The 25,789-nt window shown below is 46.2% G+C and overlaps 1 protein-coding gene across 1 annotated transcript in view; it reads right to left on the bottom strand.

Moving 5' to 3' along the window:
• LOC138295386 (uncharacterized) overlaps positions 1 to 22,326 on the bottom strand; it is a 153,027-nt gene extending 130,701 nt beyond the window's left edge. Inside the window, exons 1-3 of the mRNA XM_069233650.1 lie at positions 22,249 to 22,326; positions 12,094 to 12,176; positions 11,884 to 11,928 (exon numbers count right to left, since the gene is read on the bottom strand). The gene's annotated coding sequence lies outside the window, so the exon portion shown is untranslated. The remainder of the gene's footprint in view (positions 1 to 11,883; positions 11,929 to 12,093; positions 12,177 to 22,248) is intronic.
• Positions 22,327 to 25,789: the final 3,463 nt, after the last annotated feature.

Here is a 25,789-nt window from a genome sequence, read left to right as displayed (position 1 = left end):
ATGTGAATGCCATCACTTAGGAGTATGCCCCAGTCACCCCCTTGGTGCAAGCAGGTCTGCCGCCAGGGTCTCAATAGCTAAGGAGAACAGTAAAGGAGAAAGGAGGCAGCCCTGGCAAGGGCCCCTGCAAATGTCAATGGGGTCAGATATGAGGGATCCCCTCTTAAACCTGGTAACAGGTAACGTATATAATAGGCGCACCAGACGTAAAAAGTGGTTTCCCAAAACATACTTTGGCAGAACCACAAACAGAAAGGACCACTCCAGAGAGTCAAAGGCCTTCTCCAGATCTAAGGCTAGGCATCCCAAGTGGGACCATCTGTCTGAAGCAGGTTTAGGGAACTGGTATGGCCTGGAACAAAGCCACTTTGGTTCAGATGCACTTAAGGTAAGTATGACTCCGGCGAGGGTAGAGGACAGGTAGGTCTCTGGCAAGACGCTCTGCGGGACTCAAGCGAGACACACAAGAGGAGTTCCCTCTGCCACTCGATTGAACTTTTTACTTTTTAAGTGATCAAGTTGGTCAGCTATTTACAGAACAGGTAGACACTACACACTTATTTTGCAATGGGTGCATTACATAGGAATATCCATTCAACACAACCCCCTCCTGAGAGTAGGTTAGGTTTCTGGTCCTGAAGAAATGCCATGATCTATGTGGGACATTAAATAGGCAAGAAACATGTGAACCTTATTCCATTCATACACCGGAGTTAGAAAGATCATTGCGCCCATTACTGACTCGCTCTCTTGCTTTTAATCATGACAGGGGCTCCTACGCAATTAACTGATTTTGGATCTCTCCTAGTAATTTTTTATCTACCTTTCCTGCACCAATCTACTCCACACCACTACTGCACCTCACCATTCACATTGGCAACCAGAAAGGATCTCTGGCAAAGAGCAGTCCAGTGGGTCCCACTGGGCATTGCAGGCACCGGCCCAACCTGGAGCTGCCCAATGATGAAGCATGGCTCTTGCTCCTGCAAGGGGCTACAACCCCATGTGGGGTTTTGAACTGCATGCAGTGCTTTTGTATTTTGTAGGAACCTCACACTTACCTTTAGTTATAGTTAGGTGGGGGCATGTATGCTAGACCTTTAACAGCCCTCTGATCCTTTCTGTTGTGAAGTGGGTACCTAAGGCACCAGACGATCTGCCAGTCTTTTTGCCAGAATTTTATAGTCAGAGTTAAGTAATGATATCTGCAGATAGGCCCCCAATTCTCTGGGATCTGTCTGGCTTAAGTAGTAAAATGAGGAGCACTTCGCAAATGAAGACAGGCAAACATGCAGCCTCCTCATACATTACTTGTAGTTGGGGGGCTAACAACAGGGCATAAGCTTCATAAAATTATGCTGAGTGGCCATCAGGCCCTGGTGTCTCCCCAGGGCGCACATGGCCTCTTGAATTTCAAAGAGTGTGATTGGTTCGTCTAGCTCCATGCTCTGCTCCTGTGTGATGCAAGGCAAGCACCATGTCGTTAGGTAGGAGGTGACATGTTCTGGAGTAGCAACTGTTGCAGATTGATATAATGAGGTATAAGATCAGGTCAGTTCTCTGTGTTATCTCATGCTGTGTGTAAAGCAGATTGCCTGCAGCAGAGCGCAGTGTTTTGATTGGTCAGCTTGGCTGTTCTTGCGGAATCAGCCAGGCAAGAAAAGCTCCAGCTTTCTCAGTCGCAGTGTGTGTCCTGGCCGAATGGGCAGCATAGTTGAGGCAGCACAATCACTCCAGGAGAGATAAGCGGTCACACTGCACAGCCGCCAGCGAGGATTTTTAGTGTGGGTCACATGCTATCTCGATTTCGAGACGTAGGAATATATTCTCGATGTGGGAGATATTCTTATCTAGACAGCAATGCAGGTTCCAGCTGATGCCCAAACAATGCTACTTTAAATGCATCCTATTCTGTGGATCTTAGACCCACAGTTCCAGTATTAGGATCAAAATAGGTATCAATAGTTGAGCCAACAGAGGATTGGAATGATGGGTCTTCTAATGCCGAAGGCTGTAAGCACCAGGTGGGAATAGGAGGCCTCCAGGCATCCCAATGCGAGCACCAGATACCAGGGATTGTTGTCTGAATGGGTGCGTCCCTGGTATTCAATGTCTGCAACAGTTGGGCTATCCTGACATGAAGAAGATGGGGCACTGAATAAAAGGAATTCACCCAATTAGTAGCATTGCAAGAGCGCCATATATCCATAAGTTGCCAGCTTTGCAGCCAATCCCTTAGTTCCTGCGTGCTGTATGCAGCAGCTGCACAGGGCAGGGATGGGAATGATCAGTCCAGGTCAACATCTAAGACACTGTTAAAATCTCCCCTCAGAAGCCAAGGGAATCCATTCCAATGGGACAGCATTGTCAAAAGTGTACGCAGGAAGGATGCCGGATCGCTATCAGGAGCATAAATATCGACTAGAAGCAAATGAACGCCATCTAACTTGCCCTTAACTAATACATAGCAGCCCTCCGAGTCTGTCACCCCATCCTCCGCCATGAAGGGCACCCCTGGTAGGACCCAGATGAATGCCCCTCGAGCATAGGAGGAGAAATCAGTTGCAAAAATCTGCCCTCGCCATTGCCGCTGCAGCCCGGAAGCTTCTAGGTGTGTCAAATGGGTCTCCTGAAGCAGCTCAATGTGTGGAATGACATGAATAGATAGCAGCACGCAGGAGAATGGATACTATGCACATTCTAGGTTACTACTTTAGTGTGTGTCACAGTGCCTACTATAGGGTTGACAAGCAGGGACTGCACATGTCCCAGCCTTGTGTATCACAAGTGGAGGGGATATCCATGAATTGTGTATAACGTAAAGCTATAAACATGCAAAACATGTCTAATAAAACCAAAAAGATTGAAAGAATACCACTAGAGCAGCACACAAAACAAGTGCCCGCCCAAACTTAGAAAAACAAGGTTCACTAAGTGAGAACCGTGGAGGTGTTCGTGAAGAAGAGTGGGAGATGTATCAATTACAACCAAAGCAACCCTGAGTAGCAACAAGTCATGGGCACCAGCACAGGAGTGTTTCCGCTTACACTGACAACAGCCAGTATTACAAAACCTACATGGTAGTAAAGCCCTCACATGACTCTGAATGATATGTGGCTTCTAGTACACAGGAATCTGAAAGGAATTGTATGTTAATTAGAGAAACATGAGCTATATATCACAGTAAATCAGACATCAAAGCGCGGTAGTCCAGACAACCAGACTATACGATCATTTCTGCCGCTTGCTGTGTTACTTCTGGCAGCCCTGTTGAGTCTAGGCGGGAGGGCTAAGTAGATATAGAGCTCTCATCGCCCAAGGACTAGGGTGTTCCATCATCAGTACTGGAGTGCTGCACAGTTTTTGCAAGTGTAACAGCTTGTTTTATTACCTGGTGGCACTCCACAATCATCTGCTCCAGGTCGGGTGGGGCTTTAAGGGTCAGCAAGAAGCCACAGGCCATTCCTGCGGCGGCGGCGGCCCCTGGGCGAGATGTGGGTCACCTCTTTGTCTAGTGGTGACCTCAGGACCTTCCGCAGTCCAGTTGGTTCTAGCCATTCCCAGGCAGTCTCCGGGGTGTCAAATAAATGCGTGACACCGTCTGCCACCACATGCAACCCTGCCGGGAAGAGGAGCAAGTCACGCACCTCCAGCCCTCAGAGGTGACGTACTGGCACTGTGTAATCCGAAAAAAACATGACGTTTGCATTGTCCACTTTTATCTCAGCTAGCTTCGGAGATTTACAGAGAAGAATAGTGTCCCTGTCCCGATAATGGAGCAGGCGGAGTACCAGCAGGAGGGGACCAGAGCCAGCGGAGGTTTTTGCGTCGGCATGCATTGCACAGGCTCAACGGTGAAAAGTGCTTAATTTGTAAAAACATAGGTGCCAGGGCCCTTGTCAGAAGGCTACTGCAGCTTGCACCACCCATTGCCCATGCCAGTGCTGTCAGTGACTGCACCAACACAACTATTAACCATCACACTCCTGCAAGTGAAGTGTGACAATTCATATTTTTTAAATACATTAAAAATTACTAATACCTACTACCCAAGCAATACTTATGGCTTTGGTTGGCAGGTATTTGTCATTTTTTATGTATATTGAAATATTAAACAACTGTGGTTGTGCTCATCACAAAATTAGACTAATGGTGCCACTATGTGGCAGGCTGTCATAAGTGCTGATGTTGACAATAAAGTGCTGGTGCTGAGCACTGGAAACTACCGCCTCAAATTAAGCACTGGGGTGAGACCAGCATAAAGTATTCTGGTGTCCCAGAGCATCAGAATACAATGTATCAGTTGTGTATTGCAGGGATTTGTAACATGGATGCAATACAGTGATATGTCCAACAATAAGCGCGTTCTCAAACTTGAACCTTCTCTGATTCTCTTACACAAACATTCCCCTAAGAATTCACCTGACCTCCGAGTTTATAGTTTTGCTGACTTTTAGCCCAAATTATTAAATTCTTGTCCCTATCACTTGTGGTTTAAGCATCCAAGCAACACAACTGTTTTTGGTTTGACGCTTACACTTATCTTTTCCCTCATCACCTATTTTTGCAGTGTCATATAGCGTGAACTTGGCCAAAGGCACTAAAGCAATTTTCATGAGCTTAGATTACACAAAGCCTTTTTTTTACTAGACACAGGAAGATTAAGTGATTTGCCCAGAATCATAGTGTGTTGTGCTGATGGTAGAACTCGAACCTAGTCCCCCAGTTCCAAAGGTACCTGCTCTAGCTCTTAGGCAAATCCTTATAATAATGCATTTTATTGCTCATATATATGCCAGTGGTATATGTTGTCATTGCCTCCTCTATTGTTTTTTCATTTCCCCTCCTCTCCCTTCCTCGACCCTTTGGTTTGACCCATAGTACATTGATGTGTTGGCAGCTGTTGTCAACCGTTTTTCTGTTTTTCCTCACACTACAGATGTGCTTTCTTCGTAATGGCTGAATAAACTAGTTTAACACCTGCTTCCTGTCAGTGATGATAGAATGCCCAATTCAGGACAATGCCTTTTACCTGTGCAAACTTACAGAAAATGTGCTCTCAGCTTAGCTTCTGAAGTACCTTTCTATGACATCTATGAGAAAATCATGAGAGAAAACGTTTTTTTTTTTTCAATCATGGTTTATCAAATCATCTTAGAGCACATCACAAATCCTAAAATGAGTATGGTACCATTCCTCACGCCTATCCACGACATCTGCAGCATAAGACAGGGGGTCGCATGGCCTGGACCCTTCAGAGCGCTCCTTGTCGCTTGAGGCCAAGCTAGACTCAGTACTGGAGGCAACTGAGCGCACCAGGACCTCCCTCGAAACCACCATCGATAATGTGGACCTAACCTTACTGCACGCTGATCACTGCAAACTTGCAGATAAAGTGACTGCGATGGAGCAGACTATTGCGGAACTCCAGCCGAAGACTCAGAGAATGGACTCCACCTTGCAGACTCTATCGGAGAGCGTACAGGTCTTAGAGAAGCGGGCTGAAGATGCGGAAGGCAGATCTAGAAGAAACAACATGCTTAAAAGTGCCCCTAGCCCTGGTGAACGCCTGTTGAGGAAAGTGAAGTTGGAAACTTCCCCACACTACAAGTTATCTTTCCGGAGCTGGGAGATATGTTAGATAAGTAAACTGAATAATCTCTTAGCTTCAAGGTTTAGCTGCAAACGCTCAACTTAATTTTCATCCTTCTAACCCTCTCAGGGAGGAGTCAGCTCTTTATTGTGCAACTTCTCACCAACGGAAATCCGTCTTGCCATTGCATCAGATAGGAGGACAGAGAGCTGCATTCTTCCTCCAAAAGCAGCTTTTTAAGTGGTGAAAGTAAACAGACAGGAAGTTGCAAATATGTGCTGATTCACGCCAGCACAGCAAGAGATGCAAACATTTCAGAAATGAAGAAGAAAAAATAACCCTAATGTAATACAATAAAGCCGCACCTAGGAGTTGTGCATCAACGGCTCTTCTTTTCTGAGGGAGAAACCTCACATTTGTAATTGACAAAAAGTTACCAAACTCAAAGATTTACTTTGTCTAATGGACTGAAGTGAAAGATGCAGAAGTGTGGATTATTCACACCATAAATTACTTTTTGACACTTCACATATGTTCCCTTGTGACTCATATGAAGTGCTCCCATGCTGTGATGTAAAAGTGTACATGCATAATACTTAGGAACATTAACCCCTTCGCTGCCAGGCCTTTTCCCCCTCAGGTGCCAGGCCTTTTTTGGGCTATTTGAAGCAGTTCGCGCTTAGGCCCTCATAACTTTTTGTCCGTATAAACTACCCACACTAAATTTGGTCCTTTTTTCCAACATCCTAGGGATTCTAGAGGTACCCAGAGTTTGTGGGTTTCCCTGGAGGAGACCAATATATTACCCAAAATACTGCGAAAATTTCGTTTAAAAAAAATGGGAAAAAAGGGCTGCAGAAGAAGGCTTGTGGATTTCCCCTGAAAATTGCATCAACAAAGGGTTTGCGGTGCTAAAATCGCAACTTCAGAGCTTTCAGGAACAGGCAGACTTGAATCAGAAAAACAATTTTTTCAACACAATTTTGGCATTTTGCTGGGACATACCCCATTCTTACTATTTTTTGTGCTTTTAGCCTCCTTCCAGTTAGTGACAGCAATGGGTGTGAAACCAATGCTGGATCCAGGAAAGCTAAACATTACTGGAAATAAATACATTTCTGAATTCAGCAAGGGGTCATTTGTGTAGATCCTTAGGGGTTTTCCTAGAGAAAATAACAGCTAAAATTAAAAAATATTGAAACTGAGGTAAAAAAAACAGCCATTTCTCTCCAAGTTTTATTCTGTAACTTTTTCCTGCCATATCAAATTTTCAAAGGTAATATACAGTTACATCTGCTGGACTCCTCTGGTTGCAGGGATATATTGGGTTTGTAGGTTTATCAAGAACTCTAGATACCCAGAGCCAATAAATGAGGTGCACCTTGCAATGGTTTTTCAATGTGTACTGGGTATACAGCAAATTATTTGGTAAAATATAAGGAGTCAAAAATAGGTATAAAGGAAACCTTTGTATTTCCAAAATCTGCACTAAATAGGGTGTTGAGAAGCAGTGGTTATTTGCACATCTCTGAATTCCAGGGTCCCCATACTAGCATGTGAATTACAGGGCATTTCTCAAATAGATGTCTTTTTTACACACTGTCTTACATTTGGAAGGAAAAAATGTAGAAAAAGACAAGGGGCAATAACACTTGTTCTTCTATTCTGTGTTCCCCCAGATCCCCCGATAAAAATCGTACCTCACTTGTGTGGGTAGGCCTAATGCCTGCGACAGGAAACGCAACATGGACACATCACATTTTCCCAAAGAAAACTGACCTGTTTTTTGCAAAGTGCCTTGCTGTGGATTTTGGCCTCTAGCTCAGCCGGCACCTAGAAAAACCTACCAAACCTGGACATTTCTAAAAACGAGACAAATTCAGGATGAGGGTAACCTGTGGGGCTCTCACCAGGTTCTGTTACCCAGAATCCTTTGCAAACCTCAAAATTTGGCAACAAAAAACACCTTTTCCTCACATTTCGGTGATGGAAAGTTCTGGAACCTAAGAGGAGCCACAAATTTCCTTCCCCCAAGTCTCACGATAAAAACGGTACCTCACTTGTGTGGCCTCGACAGGAAATGACCCAAAACACAATGTGGACACATCAAAATGATCTATTACAAAACTACCTGTTTTTGGGGGGTGGGTGGGCCCCTGCGTGTTTGGTCTCAGGTGCGGCGGTCATCTAGGGAAACCTACCAAACCCAGACATTTTTGAAAACTAGACACCAGGAGGGGTCCAGGGAGGTGTGGCTTGCGTGGATCCCCCAACATTTTCTTACCTACATTCCTCTGGAAACCTCAAATATAGCTAAAAACTAATCACATTTTCCACACTTTTCTTTGTAAGATCTCTGTGCCGGTACAAATTTCCTACCACCCAATGTTCCCCTCGGTCTGCTGATAAAAATGATACCTCACTTGTGTGGGTGGCCCAGGTGCCTGCAACAGAAAAAGGCCAAAAACCTGTAGAGATTGAGGAGGTAGCACAGCAAATTGATAAGCACATATTTTTCTTTTATACATCTTTAGGCTGTCACTGCTTTGGGGACCCACACAAGTGAGGTATCATTTTACTTGGGAGACTGAGGGCAACGCAGGGTGGTAAGAATTTTGTGCCGGAGCGGTGATTCTACAAAGAAAAGTGAGGAAAATAAGCTTTTGTAAGCACATTTTGAGGTTTTCAGAGGAGTCTGGGTAAGAAAATGTTGAAGGGTTCACGCAAGCCACACATGCCTGGACCCCTCCGGGTGTCTAGATTCCAAACATTTCTGGGTTTAGGAGGTTTCCCTAGATGAAGGCCACACCTGGGACCAAAAACGTAGGTGCTCCCCCCCAACACAGGTAGTTTTGTAATAGATCATTTTAATGTGTCCACGTACTTCTGTGATGTTCCAAACACTAAAATTGTGAAAAGAAACGCACTTAGGTTATGTTAAAAAGACCCCTCACCCAGCAACCAAGTTGGTGGCATGCTTCATCATCGGGGTCCCACCCAAGACACCTAGCATGTCACAGGTGTGCTGCGACGCCTGATTACAGCAGAGCAGGTTTTGTCATTTTTTACACACATTCTGGTTGGATTTGGCACAAGGGTGAGTAATGGTTCAGTAGATCAAATTTTATTAACAAGAGATTTCACAAAAATGAAATGCAATGTTACTAACTGAAAGGCCAAAAAACTGAACCAATGACTCACAGCTCGTGAGCTGTAAAGCTGCGTCAAGGCACCAACCGCTTTACAGTCCATTTACACACCTTTCATACATGACATGCACAAGACCATTGATGCCGCCAGCCCAGCAGATTACACCACTCGCATCAACAGACAGCGCCATTCAAGAGCCCATCACTTTCATAAGCCCACATGCCTGATGCAGAAATCACACCAGCTGATGGGAGTGTTTGGATTGGCATTTGGTTGGCAGTGTGTTGCAGTGGCCAATAGCAAGTCACTATTTACGTCGCCAGCCAAGCGCCACTCCACGCACACCGCCATAAATTTTTTTTTAAACAACAAAGAAACCACTTACTAATTATTATAAGTAAGTACAAAACTACAAACACAAAAGCTCCAACTAAATACATGACAGTAATGTCAACCGTAAAACTGATCATATGAAAATATAAAACAGGCAGTTTATGCTCACGGTATTTCCCACAAGTTCTTTCTGGTGGGGGTAACTCCTGAAACAGCAGGCCACACACAGCCCAGGCTCTGAAGGGCAATCAGGGCTGTAAATCAGAGTCTCCCTCCGGATACCTCTTAGGGAACAGGCTCTACATTTCTTAGCCGGAAAGTCTTTTTTGGGAGTGGGAGGAATCTGATCAGGAAAGTGGCAATCTTTCAATCTAGCCACATCCTCTACCACAGCTAGTCTAGGAACTCTTGCCTGTTCCACCACAACAAGGCTCTCTATCACTGACTCCTGAAATTTAACAAATTTCATCCTTGACTCAGGAGAACAATCCTTAAACATAATAAAAGCATTTAAAGTTTCTAGATTAAACAAATGAATCGCCAACTTTTTATACCAAGCGTAAGACTTACGAACAGCGGTGTAGGGTTCCAACCTCTGATCTACTCTATCAACACTACCCATGTGCTTCGTGCGCAACCCAGGTTTGCGCACTTCAGCAACCTGACCCCAAACAAAACAGCCACAAGTGAAGTACTCTCATCATGGATGGTAGTTAGCATGTACACATTCCTCCTGTCTACAAATTTCAGAGCTAGCAGCTCATCATTCCGCAAGGCACTGCACTATCCCCTCTCAAGTTTGTTTTACAGACAAGCTCCCTTGGATAGCCTTTCCTGTTAGTGCGGATTCTGCCACAAGCAACAGTGTCCACTCTGAGCAATTCCTTGAACAACTGAACTCCAGTGTAGAAGTTATCTACATACAAATGGTGACAACCAAGTTCCTAAACAATTTTCTCATTAATTCCAAAAGTGGGCGGACAACCGGGCAGTGGGGGAGATTGGGTCAATACTGGAATCCCTAACAGTGTAGACATGGAAATCATACACATATCCTGTACTACTTTCAGACAGCATATACAATTTAATTCCATACCATGCCCTCTTGCTAGGAATGTACTGCTTAAAAACCAAATGCCCCGTGCACAGGACCAAAGACTCATCCACACTTAGGGCCAGATGTAGGTAGCATTTTGCATGGCGCAAACTGCGAAAATCGCAGTTTGCGGCATGCAAAATGCGCATCGCGATGCTCATTCACATTTTGCGAGTCGGTAACGACTCGCAAAATGTGAATGCGACTCGCAAATAGGAAGGGTTGTCCCCTTCCTATTTGCGACTCGCACCGCGATGCTAAATTGCTTTGTGACCGCGAACGCGGTCGCAAAGCAATTCACAGTTACCACCAGTGTCACACTGGTGGTAACCCATTCGCAAAAAGGAAGGGACCCATTCCCCTTTGTGAATGTTGCCAAAAAAGGTTTTTTCAGAGCAGGCAGTGGTCCAATGGACCACTGCCTACTCTGAAAAAACAAAACCAAATGGTTTCGTTATTTTTTTGTATTGCAACTCGTTTTCCTTTAAGGAAAATGGGCTGCAATACAAAAAAAAGAAACTGCTTTATTTAAAAAGCAGTCACAGACATGGAGGTCTGCTGGCTCCAGCAGGCCACCATCCCTGTGAGTGCAGGGAATCGCTATGGGGTCGCAAAATGCGACCCACCTCATTAATATTAATGAGGTGGGTCTTTGCGACCCCATAGCGAGTCGCAGACGGTGTCTGAGACACCGTTCTGCATCCGAATTAGCGATTCGGAAATTGCGGTCGCACCGACTCGCAATTTCTGAATCGCAAATTCGGAGATTGCTACATCTGGCCCTTATTTCTTTGCCTGGAACATATACCTGTGAAATCCGATCTACAAAATGATCAAGGACAGGCCTAATCTTAAATAGACGGTCACAATCAAGGTGATCTCGTGGCAAGGCTAAAGCATTGTCAACAAAATGCAGCATCTGAAGAAGAAGCAAATACCGATTACGAGTCATGGTTTCAGGATAGATAGCCGTTGCCATCAAGGGACAAGAAGACCAATAAGAAGCCAGTGACGGCTTCCTTATCAACCCCATCAAAAAAGTCAAACCCAAGAACTTTTTCATCTCTTCCAGATTTGTGGGAATCCACTGGGTAGCTCTAGACTGAGGCCTAAGTCTGGCAGCGTTATCCCTCAAATACTGCTTCACATACAAATTAGTCTGCTCAACAATCTCTTACAAAAACACATTGTCCATAAACAACTCAAAGAAATTGACAGGCAAAACGTTTTCCGTATTTACTCTACACCCTGGGAGACCAGTAAAGGCAGGCAACTGTGGCTGCTCCATGTTTGGGGCAACCCAGGTGTCAGGTCTTCCAATGGAAGCCTTTCAGCCCCAGGCTGCTGCACTATTGGCACATCAGTGTCCTCCTCTAAAACAGGCCCTTCATCTGCACTCAGAGTGGTTTCCTCATCAGAAGATTCCTCTCGGACAGAAAACTCACTGCCAGAATCTCTCACTCCCTCCTCTGCCTCAGATGCGGAGTCAGTCCCATAATCATGGTCAGAAGACGACTCAAAAAGCATGCCAACAACCTGCTGAGCGGTCACTCTGCGACAGCCATGTTCCTTTCTACGAAGTGTAACTTGACAAATGCGCCAGCAACAACCAGCACTGTCTAAAATAAGTAATAAACAAAGGGTGGCTTTATCAAAAGAGTTATGTACTCAAAAACTATACCACTCACTTGCCTGAAAAAGCTAGACTCACCAGCAACTACTCTGCATAGACACAGCAATCACCAATGATAGTCCACTAAAAAGATGAAAGAAAAGCAAATTAGACATAAGACAACACAAATATCACTGTGCACAAATCTAAGGACAATTTCACATCCAATCCTGCATTAAGTACACCACCTACAAATATGTTATTCATGCATGGCAACAATACTACTTTGGAGTAATTTAATTGACTTACCTAAAACATGCAACTAAGCAAACCGCAATTCAACCACTGCCAAAACTGCAATGAGCCACAGCAAAGGAAGCAAAAGCTTTGAGCTAGAACAAAAAAGAGAAATAAACTGTTGTAATCACAAATACAAATACTTTGCCAGTTGATAAAGATCCCGCCACCAAACATTTAGAAATTGGTGTCTAGTAGTCTCTGCCCCCCTCGGGGGCAGATAGGCCTAAAAAAACTAGGCTGATCTACCCCCAAGGGGGCAGAAATGGCCACTATTACTGTGCTGAATCCACTGGCCCAGGGGCCACCCCCCACACAAAGCGCGCACACACACATACACAAGATCCCTGGTGCGAAGTGGATTCTGCCTCCTCTTGGGGACAAATGGGCCTAAAAACAAAAATAGGCCGATCTGCCCCCAAGGGGGCCAGAACTGCCCAACAGTGCATTGCACCCTTTGGGGGGTAACGGTTGCCAAAGGTGGCACCCCCCCAACACAAACAAATAAACAAAAAAAACTCCCTGGCATCTTGGTGGCTTCTGCCCCCCTTGGGGGCAGATGGGCCTAAACAAAATAGGCCGATCTGCCCCCAATGGGGGCAGAAATGGCATAAAATATGTTGCCACCTTTGGGGGGGGCGAACCTTGCCCAAGGGGCCACCCCCCCACACAAAGCACACACACACGATCCCTGGCGCTAAGTCGATTCTGCTCCCCTTGGTGGCAGATGAGCCTAAACAAATAGGCCAATCTGCCCCCCAGGGGGGCAGAAGTGCCCAACAGTGTTTTCCCCCTTTGGGGGGCGTTCCTTGCCCAAGGGGCCGCCCCCCCCACACAAAAAAAACTAAGCGCAAAACATCCCTGGCGTCATTGTTGCTTCTGCCCTTCCCTGGGGCAGATCGGCTTAAAAATAAACTGCTGATCTGCCCCCAAGGAAGGCAGAAACGGAGAAAAACATGATGTCCCCTTAGGGAGGCAACCCTTGCCCAAGGAGCTGTACCCCCCACACAAAAACACACACACACCACACACAAAAAAACAAAATCCCTGGTGCTTAGTGGATGGGCGTAAACGAAATAGGCCGACGGCGAAAAACATTATGCCCCATTAGGGAGGTGACCCTAGCCCAAGAGGCCGCCCCCGCACAAAAAACACACACACAAACAAAATCCCTGGTGCCTAGTGGATTCTGCCCCTCCCTTGGTGGCAGATGGGCTTAAAAAAAATAAGGCATAAACGGTAAAAAAACATAATGCCCCATAAGGGGGGTTGACCCTTGCCCAAGGGCCCGCCCCTCCCACACATAAAACACACAAACACAAACAAAATCTCTGGTGCCTAGTGGGCATTCCTTTCCTCTTTATTAGCAATCCCCCCCACAGCCGGAAGAGAAACTCACCTCTACCTTCCTCGATGCGCTGGAAGCAAATGGCTTCCAGCGCGTCGGACAGCCTCTAATGATGTCAGCACACGTCATTAGATGGGAGCGGGGGCAGGGTAGAAGAGGAAGCGATTCCCCTTCCAGCCCTGCCCTGGGGAGGTGGGAGGGAGGCCCCCGGGAGGAGCGCTAGCGCTTCCCCCGAGGGTCGGGTGCAAGACATAACGGTTACATCCTGGGCACCCGAGCGGTGCTGTCCAGGACGTAACCATTACTTCCAAGGCACCCGAGGGGTTAATAATGCCAACAAGTTGTTTTTCGATAGCACTCAGACCATAATGCTGCCTCTTCTAAGTGCTGCAATTAAGAAAAATTACAATAACCCACTTTAACAGTGCAGACTTTACCAACCTAGGAAGGATGGATGCCTCAATTGGCCTTGCTGGGATGCGAACATGTTACCTGCAGACCACAGTCTCTCCCTACCCAGTATGGTTGACACAACCACTTCCTTTATCAGGCCTCTTGGGAGGGGTGAGGGAGAATCACACCCTGTTTCTTTCTTCTGTGCATTCAGAGTCCCCATTTCCCACATGAGAAGTGCTATCCTAATTTTCATCCTATTTTGAAAAGTTTTTTATTCATCTTTTTCAGCATTTGGAGATAGGCCTGCCGTACCACCCTTCCTCTACTCCACTTGTGTGTGAATTTGTTCCTGAGAATGGCACTAAAATGTGACCACTCCCCCCACTGGGCAACAGGTGGAGGTCTATAGGCAATAATCTTCTATTCAAACAATTTACCATGCCCTCTTCTAATTTGATTAAGGTAATAACATTTATTGTACATATATATATATGATTATGGTCACCCTGCCTGACCTTAAGATGGCGACATCCAGGTTCTTCTCAATATGGGATGCTGGGCAACCATAGATAACCAGAAAGTACTCCTGGAAAGCTTGCTTCTCAGCAAGCATGGAGAGTAAGAAACAAGGACTCTGTTATCAAGAAAATGGGATGATGTTGAAAAGTCAACCTTTCCAAGATTTTTGGCTTAAAGATATGTCCCGGTTGACTTTCAAGAGGAGTTCCAGGTCCAGGTGAAAATTTACACTTTGGTAGCTGGTCTGTCTTCTGGGAGCACAATTACATCTGAGGAAGCCACCCCTTCTGATGCATCAGATAAGATGGTGGATGTATCAATTAAGTGCACCTATACAGCCATGAACTTTGCTATTAGGACTGGGGCTTATGCTATCTATGTAGTACAATACCTTCTGCATGATTTTCAAGCATTGGCAGAGGAGCTCCAGGAAGGTGGCGTGGACCTTTGTGATTGTTTATAGTGGGGCAAGAACTGAGATTCTTGTCAGGTATCTCTTTCGATGGATTATGTGCAGCCGCTTTGGCTTTCTGGATCACTGGTTTCAGCCAGAAGTCATCTCTCGTTAAGAAACTGAAAGGTTGACAACTTACAGAAATCTCTGGTGACCCAGATTCCCTTTCGTCGAATCTAATCTGTTTGTTCCTCAACTGGAAGATCTGGTGATGAAATCACCTGAGGACAGAAAGCTCATGGCACCCCCTCCGTCCTTTTAGGGGCACAGGATTTGTTTTTTAGCGAGCGTTTGGTCCTTCCAGGGGTGGGAGCCAGCCCTTTCGTGACCTGGGTCGTGGCCAGGGTGGCCTCTCAGCTGACAAATACCAGAACCAGCCTGCAACCTCCCATAATTCCCCCATATCACTAAAGTGAAGGAAGGGAAGGTGAGGGGAAGACTCAATTTCTTCTTGCATGTTTTGAAGGCAACAATAAAGGGCTCCTATATTTTAAGGATTCTGTTGAAGGCTACAGAATAAACTTCTCTTCCACTCCAGAAGACTTCTTCTTCTGTCCAACTCTGGTTCCAAAGAGTCCCCTTCACCACCAAGCCCTCTTTCAACATGTCTAAGATCTTTTGGTGAAGGGAACAATAAGACACGTCCCTGAGCCACAGAGGGGTCATGAATGTTACTCTCTTATGTTTTTGGTCAGATGGCTTCTGAAGGTTTTTGTCCAGTTCTCGACCTGAAAAAGGTGAATCTCCGTATTTTTTATCTGAAGTTCAAAATGACGGTCTTGCAGTCAATTATACCTCTTGTCTGCCAGGGGATGTTGCTGGCCTCCTTAGACTTAATAGACTCATATCTGTACATCTTGATGCATCCAGAATCCCAAAGATTCCTGAGGTTTGCAATCACCAAAGATCCCTTCCAGTTTTGCCTTTTGGCCTGTCCTCAGCCCCTCTTGTGGTTAATCTGCATGTCTTTGAAATCTTAATTTTTCCCTACTTTGATGACTGGTCATCTGCAGTTCTTCTTTTTCAAAGGGTTCAGAAGATGTGCAGGATGTTGGAACATCACAGTTCCTGCTGAATCCGAAGAAATCCCACCTTGATCTGCTGCAGGACTTGCAATATTTCTAAACTCTATTTTGTGAACAGATCTTGGGGCAATATTTCTTCCTCCTCTGAGACAACAGAAGCTGACCTCTATTCTCCAATCCCTATTAAAGAAATTATTATTTAGAGCCGGGTTGACTGTGCTGGGAGATAAGGCAGCTGCCCTTCATTTAGTTCATTTGGCTCAACTTCACCACTATCCACTAATCAACCATCTTCTAGCTTACTGGAACACAACATCCCAAGATTAGGAAGCAGAGATTCCAGTGACCCAAGACATAACTCAAAAGCTGCAAGGGTGGCTGATTCCAGACAATTTGAGCAAAAGGATAACTCTTTCTCCTTCTCCTTCATTGACTTTGACCTCAGACACCAGAAGCCAGAGAAGGGGGGCTCCCTAAGCAATCTTTCTGGTCAAGGGGTTTGGTCACAGGCAGGGCTTCTGACCTCATCCAACTGGAAATAATAGGTGGCTGTCTTCAAAAGCATTCTAGCTCTCTTTCTCCATGTGCATAATCAATCCATCCTGGTTTGAACGGACAATCAAGCAACCAGGTCCTATAAAATCCACCCAGGGAGTTCCAGACTCCCCTCTTTTAAATTGTTGACAGAGAAGATGGGTATATGGGCAGAACTCAATCCCCGATCTCTCTCTGCAGTCCATCTTCTGGGGACGGAGGAGCGATTTTAAGACTCAGGGACTCAATCCCCTGTCCTGCAGGAATAATAAAAAAACAGATAGGTGGGCAGGTTAGTGTTACAATGCCTCCCTAGGTCTGGTAGTGGGATCCCAGTGGAACCTTACCAGGGAGAAAACGGATATTTTTATATTTTATTGGTACAGCAGATCTGCTGAGGATCGGCGGACCTGCGGTCCCATCAAAAAGTTAAAAAAAGGATGGGCTCCCGCCATTTTAAATATAAGATCCCAACAGTGGGCCAGGGCACAGGAGGTTCAGCACAAGCATTATTTTTAGAGTGTGGGTGTGTGACCCCCCCCACTCCCCAGGCTGTTTTATGACCCCCGGGTCCCCATCCCCCAGGGCTGTTTTCATTTTTATGGGGAGGGAGGCATGCAATCCCCTCATAAACCATTTTATGGCCCCAGGGACCCCTTTCCATTGATTTTCATGTGGAAGAGGGCATGCTGCTGCCTATGGCCCCGGGGACCCCATTCCCTGGGGTACAGCAACTTTTAATTGAGGAAAGGGGCCTCCTCCCCAAACCATCCTATGGCCACTGTGACCTCATCCCTGGGGCCCAATGCCATACAGTATCCCGGTGACTCTATCTCGTGAGAAACTGTGCTGTTCCATATCTGGAAGAGGACATTGTGTGTTCTCCGCCTGGAAATGTTAGTTTCCAGGCAGGGAACACAGCTTTGTTTCCACCCAGCAGGAACAAAGCAACAGAGACAGCTCCTACCGCACACAGCATGGGTGCTGGATGGGGAGCCAGCAGGGACCATGGGGGCTTTGGAGCACGCTCGGCGGACCCCAACATTCAAAAAAGTACTGGGTACCCCTTGTGACATCAGGGCACCCAGGGTAAAAATAAAAATGGCCGACTACAACCAGCACACAGGATGGGTTCTGGCTGGGGAGTGGGCAGCGGTCTGCTGGGGCCTTGTGAAGTGTTGCATTCTGCTAGGTGTCCTGTCCCGTTTTATGGCCGGGCCTTGTGTTTCCTTATAGTAGGGGAGCAGTGTTGCATCAAACTGGTTGTTCTATCCTGTTTCACTGCTGCAGCTTGTGCTCCCTTATAGTAGAGGTGCAGTGGTGCATTAGCCTGCATGTCTGTCCTGTTTCACTGCTGCAGCTTGTGCTCCCTTATAGTAGAGGTGCAGTGGTGCATTAGCCTGCATGTCTGTCCTGTTTCACTGCTGCGCTCTGTGCTTCCTAATAGTTGGGGAGCAATGATGCATCAGCCTGGGTGTCTTGTTTCTCTCCTGCACTCTGTACTTCTTTATAGCTGAAGTGCAGTGTTTCATTCTGGTGGGTGTCCCGTTTCACTGCACTGCCATGTGCTTCCTTATAGAAGGGAACTAGTGTTTCATCAGCCTGGGTGTCCTGTCCTGTTTCACTGCTGCACCTTTTGCTTCCTTATAGTAGGAGAGCAGTGGTGCATCAGCCTGGGTTTCCTATTTCTCTGCTGAGCTTTGTGCTTCCTCATAGTTGGCAAGAATTGTTGAGAAGACACAGGTCAGACGGAGAGGAGGATGAGACACTCAAAGCAGACTGGGTGTTGAAGTACAAGTCACTGCCAGGGCTGCAGGATGTTAGCTGCTGGTAAACCTACCCATGAGGAAGTTCACCAGGCACAATTTGAGTGCCTCACGCTTGTGGGACTTAACTAGGAAGCCCGGAAACAGGTCAGCAAGAGAGTGCTCAGAAGGCATTATGTTAACTGGGGGGATGGACTGATTTACACTGAGCCTGTAGATCCTTTGCCAGGAGCTAGGAAGAGGCTAGCGGGGCCCTTAGTGCACAAGAATTTCCTGTTGTAACAGGCCCACAAGGTGCCCTTAGCAGTACACCTGGACATAAAAAAGACAGGATAGGTTGGATTGTTTTTTCTACTGGCCAGGGATGAACAGTGACACACACAAATTCTGTAGAACATGTTCTACTTGCTAACTTATTAGAATGTCTGGAGATTAAACCAAGGCAAGTTAGTGCCTTGTATCCCCTTTGAGTGTATGCGTTCCAAGGTCCCCATATCTCTGTCCATTTTCGGGGGCACACTCGACCCTCATACACTACCCTTTCAGTTATCATGATCCAATCCATATTCCTTTTCCAGTGTCCTAACAGGGGTGGCAGCTCTGCCCCCCACATTCTCGTGATGTTACATTTGGGCACCATAATGACCCAGTGTCCACTATATCTGCATCATACAAGTCACCTCAACATCTCCCCAGATATTCAGGGGGCACCACTTCGCCGATGTTTTGAGGGAGCTCCCTCTTACGTCACCCATACTATTCAACACCTCTGTCTAGAAGGTTTCGATTATGGGGCAGGCCCACTAAGTGTAGTGGACGTGTCTGGGTGTCCACATCCACGCCGGCAATCCTCTCCCCTATCTTAACCCATTTTAAACAATAAGGTTTGGGCATAATATATTCTGTGCAGTATTTTTAACTGAACTAGCCTAAACCCCGCCCGTATGGCCACCTCCCATGGGAATACTAGGGCCTCCAACCACTCATCATCTTCCATTTCTCCTAAGTCGTGTACCCATTTCTCCCTCAGGTGTTTTAAAGTGTCAGGGGTGTGTTGTTGAGTAGCTTCCTGTTCATTAGGGAGGTCTCCTTCCAAGGAATATATTTGTCTAGTAAACGGTCTTCCAGGGGCAAAGACTCGGGCAGGGTGGTTCTCTTGGGCAATATTGTCACAAGCACATGGCGTACTTGGAGATAGCGATAAACCTCGGAAGGTGCCAGTTGGTAATCTCGTCTAAGGTCTGATCATGGGACAACATCCTCATTTGCCCAGAGGTCCCCCAACTTTTGAGAGACCAGTAAGATCCCAATTATCAAATCCTGGCAGCGTGCCCAGGGTGCCCAGTATTACCGTGTGCCATATGGGGGTTGCTTCTGTTGCTTTGCCCTTCCATCCCAATGCATTCAGGGTAGTGTGCCAAATGGTGACCGCTGTAGCTCTAGGGCAAGATATACAGGAGTGTTTTTTGGGGTCTATTTAGGGCCCTAAGGAATCTGTCCAGGTGAAATGCTGGTTCACATGGAGGAAGGTGAGCCCAGCAGTTTATGGTGATGAGCTGAGCTGCCCAATAATATTTTTGGAGGTCTTACCATTCCCTGGTAAGTTCATGTAACGCTATTCTGTCCGGGCCCCGTTCCACAGCAATGTTCCAAGTACTGTGTTGATTGCCTTGAAGTAGGGGTCATGTACTGAATAAGGCGTGTTCTGGGGAACATATAAAAAGCATGAAAGGGACATCATTTTAAAGAGGGCCGCTTTGCCCAAAAGAGACAGGGACAGAGACCTCCAGTGTCTGTCTAACTGGGGTAAGAACAAGCCAGGGTCTTTGGTGATATATATTCCCAGGTAGCGAAACCAGTCTATTGCTGCTGATGCCTCACAATCTCGTGGCAAGTGGGGCGCCCACCCCCTGAGGAGATGCACCAGAGGTTTTCTCCAATTTATAGTGTAGCATGAATAAAGGCCGAAGGTCGTAATAATTTGAGTAAGTCTGTTGAGTGTATTGTTAGGGTCGGTTACGTACAGAAAGATGTCTGTGTATACCTATATTCTATCGTACCAGTACTCATGCGAGTTAAGACCTCTGACCAGCAGATCTTGCCTGACCCAGGCTGCCAGGGAATCCAGCATTAGGGCAAAGGTCAATGGCGAGAAGGGGCAGCCCTGTTTGGTGCCACGTTGGAGGCTAAACACCTGGGATACCACCCCATTTACTCCATTTACTCTGACTTGGGCCAGTGGTTGTGTATAAAGCAGTTTGACGTACCTGGTAAAGAAGGGACTGAAAACTAGTAGGCCCAGGGCCTCAAATATATAGAGCCATTCTCTGGTGTCAAATGCCATTTTGGCAAAAAAGGAGAGCACGAAGCATGCTCCTAAATGTTGTGAGATTTCTACAGTGCCCCGTGAAGGTGGTGCAGGTTAAGAGTGATACTGCGGGCAGGCATGAAGCCCGATTCGTCTGGATGAACCAGAGTAGTGACTACCTTGAGTAATTGGGATGCCAGCATCTTGACTTGGATCTTGACTTTAACACTGCGGAGAGATAAAGGCCAGTACGAGGAACAATCGTCCGGGGGCTTCCCCTCATTGGGTATAACCACAGTGGTGGGCAGGCTTTGGTCTCTCGACAAACTGCCTAGTTGTCTACAGTCTTGGAACATGTGTAATAAGTGGGGACAAGTTTTGAAGCCATTAGTTTATAAAGTTCTACTGGCATACCATTCGGGCCAATAACTTTGTGTGGGGTGAGGTTTCGTATTGCCTGTATGATTTGGGCCTCTGTTAACTCCTCCCTGTCGGTCAAGGCAACTGTCGGGAGGTTGACTCAATGCGGGTGTAATCTAATGGGAAACAATTGGCGCTCGAGGCAATGAGGGAAATACCAAATGGAATCAAAATCAACACACGGTGCACCCTTGAAGGACCACACCCCTAAGCCCTAACTGTGTGCAAATCCACACAGCTCAAAACAATAAACAACAAAAGGCACTCGTTGTATTTACACAGTTTAACAAATAGTGCTACGAAGTCAGTGTCTCGAAACAAAAAACAACATCCTATATATTTCTGGAGAAATGAGATAAACATATATTAAGATAAAATACAAATAAACTTCAAATGTATATTCCAATGTCCTGTAATTAAATGTCAGTATCCAAATCCAATTCAATTGGTATTGATGAAAGTTGTCATATATGTTGTTCCAATCTATTCCATAGTCAAGTATCAATGTCCCATACTGTTCAATCCATACTCAACGGCACTTTCCATGTGTGTTGTTCAATTTAATCCTCACGGCCGATTTTAACCTCACAGCCAACCTCACAGCCAACACTTGTTTCGTCCGGGGATTACCCCGTTGACTTCATCAGGGCTGCAATTGTATATCAGATGTATACCTGTTAAGTAAATCTGAGTCAATCATCAGGTTTCAAGATGATATACAAGTCCACCACCAGTTCACCAGAGGGTGAGATGGATGGTTATGAAATATTGAAAGAAACATGCATCCTAAAACATGTTAGTTCTACATATCAAATCATAAAATAATAGCTTCACTTAATTCTGTGCATCATTAAGTGATTAAGAGTTGTGATGTTAGAGCACAAGTGTAAAAAATAAAAATGTAACTAATATAAGAATTCTTCATCTATGTAAGGTATAGTCCCCACACATCACCCGAATCACAAAGTGAACTCTAAGCAGAGTAGTCCTCTTATCTGCCCTGATACTCAAGAACCAATACCAAAGTTTACCTATATATTAAAGTTACAGTTTTTCGCAGTAATTCAAGTGTTGGGAATATATCTCGTTGTTGATAAGCCCAAATGTATTCCGCTTCATAAACGCTCTTATCTTAGTGTTAATGACACCTGTCAAATAAGTAAAACAGTAAAAGCTAAGTAGCAGTGCCATCATAAATCACATAACTCGATCCACATTAAACTCCTGAGACTACACACCTATTTACCACAAAAGAATACAGATACTATAGTACGTGTATATGCCAAGCTCAACCAAGCACTCCCAGTACGAGTATTCAATTCAAATTATACCATTCCGGTTTACCCATTATGTTCAGAGAATCCTGTACCAATGCAACACTTACTCCAATAACTCACCCGATCGTAGGAAAAGTGAAGAAAATATATTCAAAATGTGGCGTCCCGAACGTGAGTACGCGTCGGACTGTCTTCCCGCCTTCGTCAGGAACTCACAGAACCGCAATAGAAGACGGGCTAAAAGCTCGTCCAAACCGAATGTAAATATCGCGCTACTCAGGAATACACTTGCCACCAACATAAAGATAGGACTACTTCAAGGCGACCATCTTGGGAGGGGAAATGACGATATTTGAACCCAACCAAGTAATAACAAACAATGAAATCTAAAGCGCACAGAACTGCCACCAACATTAAAAATAAGACTAATTCAAGGCAGCCATATTTTGTAAGAGAAAAATGCATATATCTGAAGTCCTATTCAGTAAAAATACTGTAGAATCTACAACATTCCGATCTAAGGAGCACGATCCCACTAAAGGGAATGGACCCACTTAGGAGAATTCATATCAAAATACAAAATACAAATACCAAGGTTAAATATCACCAAGCCATAATGAATACAACGAGTGCCTTTTGTTGTTAACTGTCGGGAGGTGTATGTCTGTCAGGAGCTCTCCGGCCTCTTCCCCTGTGGTGGCAACCACCGGGGAGTATAATTGAGTGTAGTAAGCGGCAGAAGTCTTCGCCACTTCCCCTGGGTCACCTATGAGCGGGCCAGTATGTGATTGTATTGTTGACACCCATCGATTTGCCTGTTCCTTCCTATCTAACCAGGCCAAAAGTTCCCCTGCCTTATCACCGACTTCATAGAGATGGTGGTGCATTGCTTGGAGACTCGCCTTGGCGGCCTTTTTGGCTGTGCCTCTGTATTCTTTTTGCGTTTCCTGCAGTGTGTGTTTAATGGTAGTAGAGTCTTGGGTAATAAAATCTCACTCAAGGTCTTGTAATTCTCTTGCGAGGGCCTTGAGATTGGCCCATTTGTCTTTTTTGTTCCCAACTATCATGATCAGGGAGAGGCCTTGTCGCCTGACAACTGTCTTATATGCTTCAGCGAAATAGTTGTCTGTCTCTTTTATAAAGCCTTCTCTAATGAGGGGGATATTAAGGTACCCGGGGTTAATTAGGATTTCACATCTAACGGGGCTCATACTGGGTCCTAAAATTGCCCAGGTCGGTTAGTGATCTGAGATACCCTAGCTAAATGTTGGACCTCTGAATAGTGGTGGGGATTGTGTCTGAGGGTGAGAAGGTGATCAATTCGGGATAGGCTGCTTTGTGCCCCTGAGTGGAATGTAAAATGTTGTGAGGTGGGTGTGTGGGTGCGCCAGAGATCTATAAGGCCAAAAGCTGTAATGAAGTCCAGGAGTGGGCAGCATGAGGTCAACATTTGCCTTGGTGGTAGGCAGTCTCACTCTTCGTAGAGCACCAGGTTAAGGTCACCCCCGCAGTAGTAGTATACCATCAGGCATTTGGAGCAAAAGAGCTTCCAGATCGGGTGGCAATTGGTCATGTAGGTAGGGGGGAAGATAAACAGAGCAGATGTTGATCCTTCTCCCCCACCATAGGTACCGTAGAAAGTCACATAGTGCACCCTGGGTGTCTAACCATGTGTGGTGGATGGTGAATGGGAGTGATTTGCAGAACAGAATTCCCACACCCCTCGAACGTGCATTTCCATTTTGTAGCCCCATCTATCCAGTGCACGACAGGTGGGTTTCCTGAAGTAGGACAATGTCTGCTGCATGAAGCTTAATGTGTTGCAGCACAATTGTACGTTTAATTTTGTCCCCCAGGCTGTTTATGTTCCAAGAGAGGAATTTTATCTTGGACTTAAGTACTGGATCTGCCATATGTATATGGTGGTATGAAGCCGGGCCCTCTAGCAGCTTTCACATCAATTTTGATAAGGAAGGGGTAATTTTGGACCACAAGCTGATCCCAACTGTCAAAGTCAATGTCCCACCTGAGTCTCTGACCATCAAAGGAAAACCAAAATAAAAACAGAAACAAGAGCAAACAGTATCCGCCTCCCTACCTCTCTGCATAGCGGGTGTGAAACTACCCACCCCCCATAACATTGCAGATTGCATATCGCCCCGAACTGGTACTACGAACAAAGTGAGATGCTGGTGGCAGTCACAGCAACCCCTTCTCCCCGCCCTTAACCCGCATGCATGGTGTTACCATAGTCCCATGTTTGCAGGAGTAGATTAGCCGGCCAGCTCAACCATGGCTCCCGGGTCTTCAACCTGAATAAAAAGAGAGACACGGAAAAGGAGGGGAGGGAGACAAGATGAAGGATTAGGGGAGGGATCCCCTCCCCTTGCCATAAAACTGTGTGGGTAGACGAAGCCAGGACCTTGCCTTGCTTTATTCCCCCTCAGTGGTCCTGTCGCCGCATTGTTCCTTGCTTCGGGTCCCCTGTGTCTTGGCGCTGTGGTGAGTCCTGTCCAGGAAGATGAGTGGATGGCTGGTCCTCTAAAGTTGGGTTATCTCGTTTCCAACGTTGGTGTTTGGATTGGTGTTAGACTTTCCATCCTTGGCGTGGTCTCCCTTAACTTTTTGCCTCTGTTTCCCAGGTTGTTGATGTGTGCTGGACTCTGTTTTTGCAATTTTTGTTACTTTGGGCACTTTACCATTGCTAACTAGTGCTAAAGTGCAAGTGCTCTTATACAAAATGTGTATGTAATTGGTTCATCCATGAATGGCATATTTGATTTACTAGTACGTCCCTTGTACAGTGCACTAGAGGTGCCCAGGGCTTGTAAATCAAATGCTACTAGTGGGCCTGCAGCACTGGTTGTGCCACCCACATTAGTAGCTCTGTAAACAAAACTGTAAATTCGACTTGGCAAGTGTACCCACTTGCCAGGCCTTAACCTTTCCCTTTCTTACATGGAAGGCACCCCTAAGGTAGGCCCTAGGTAGTCCCCAAGGGCAGGGTGCAGTGTATGGTTAAGGTAGGACATATAGGCCCTCATTACAACCTGGGCTGCAGAAATCAGAATACCACCAGTGCCAGCGGTATTTCTGGCTCCCTATTATGACTTTTCCGCTGGGCCAGCAGATGGTAACAGTGTTACCGTCCGCTGGCCCAGCAGAAAAGTCACATCAACATTGATGCCGGCTCGTAATAGAGCCGGCGGCAATGCTGATGTACAGCGGGTGCAGCAGCACCCGTCGCGGTGAAACGCCAGACGGGGCTATGCCTGGGGACCCCAGCACTGCCCATGCCAAGTGCATGGGCAGTGCAGGGGCCCCCAGGGGCACCCCAAGTCCCCCTTACCACCAGCCTTTCCATGGCGGTGTTTCCCGCCGTGGCCAGGCTGGCGGTCGGGGACTCATAATCCCCAGGGCAGCGGTGCTTGGGATTATGACCGCCAGGCAAAAGCCTGGCGGTATAGTAGAGGGGCCGGCGGTAGGGCCATGGCTATTGCACCACGGTCATAATAGCTGGCGGAACACCGCCAGCCTGTTGGCGGTGTTACCGCCAGCTTACCTCCGGCCGCCAGGGTCATAATGAGGCCCACAGTAATGTGTTTTATATGTCCTGACAGTGAAATACTGCTAAATTTGTTTTTCACTGTTGCAAGGCCTG

This window comes from Pleurodeles waltl, chromosome 5 (assembly GCF_031143425.1).
Source record: "Pleurodeles waltl isolate 20211129_DDA chromosome 5, aPleWal1.hap1.20221129, whole genome shotgun sequence".
In the NCBI taxonomy this organism is placed as follows: domain Eukaryota; kingdom Metazoa; phylum Chordata; class Amphibia; order Caudata; family Salamandridae; genus Pleurodeles; species Pleurodeles waltl.
Note: the sequence above shows the minus strand (reverse complement) of the source record. Positions and strands in the feature narration are given on the sequence as shown.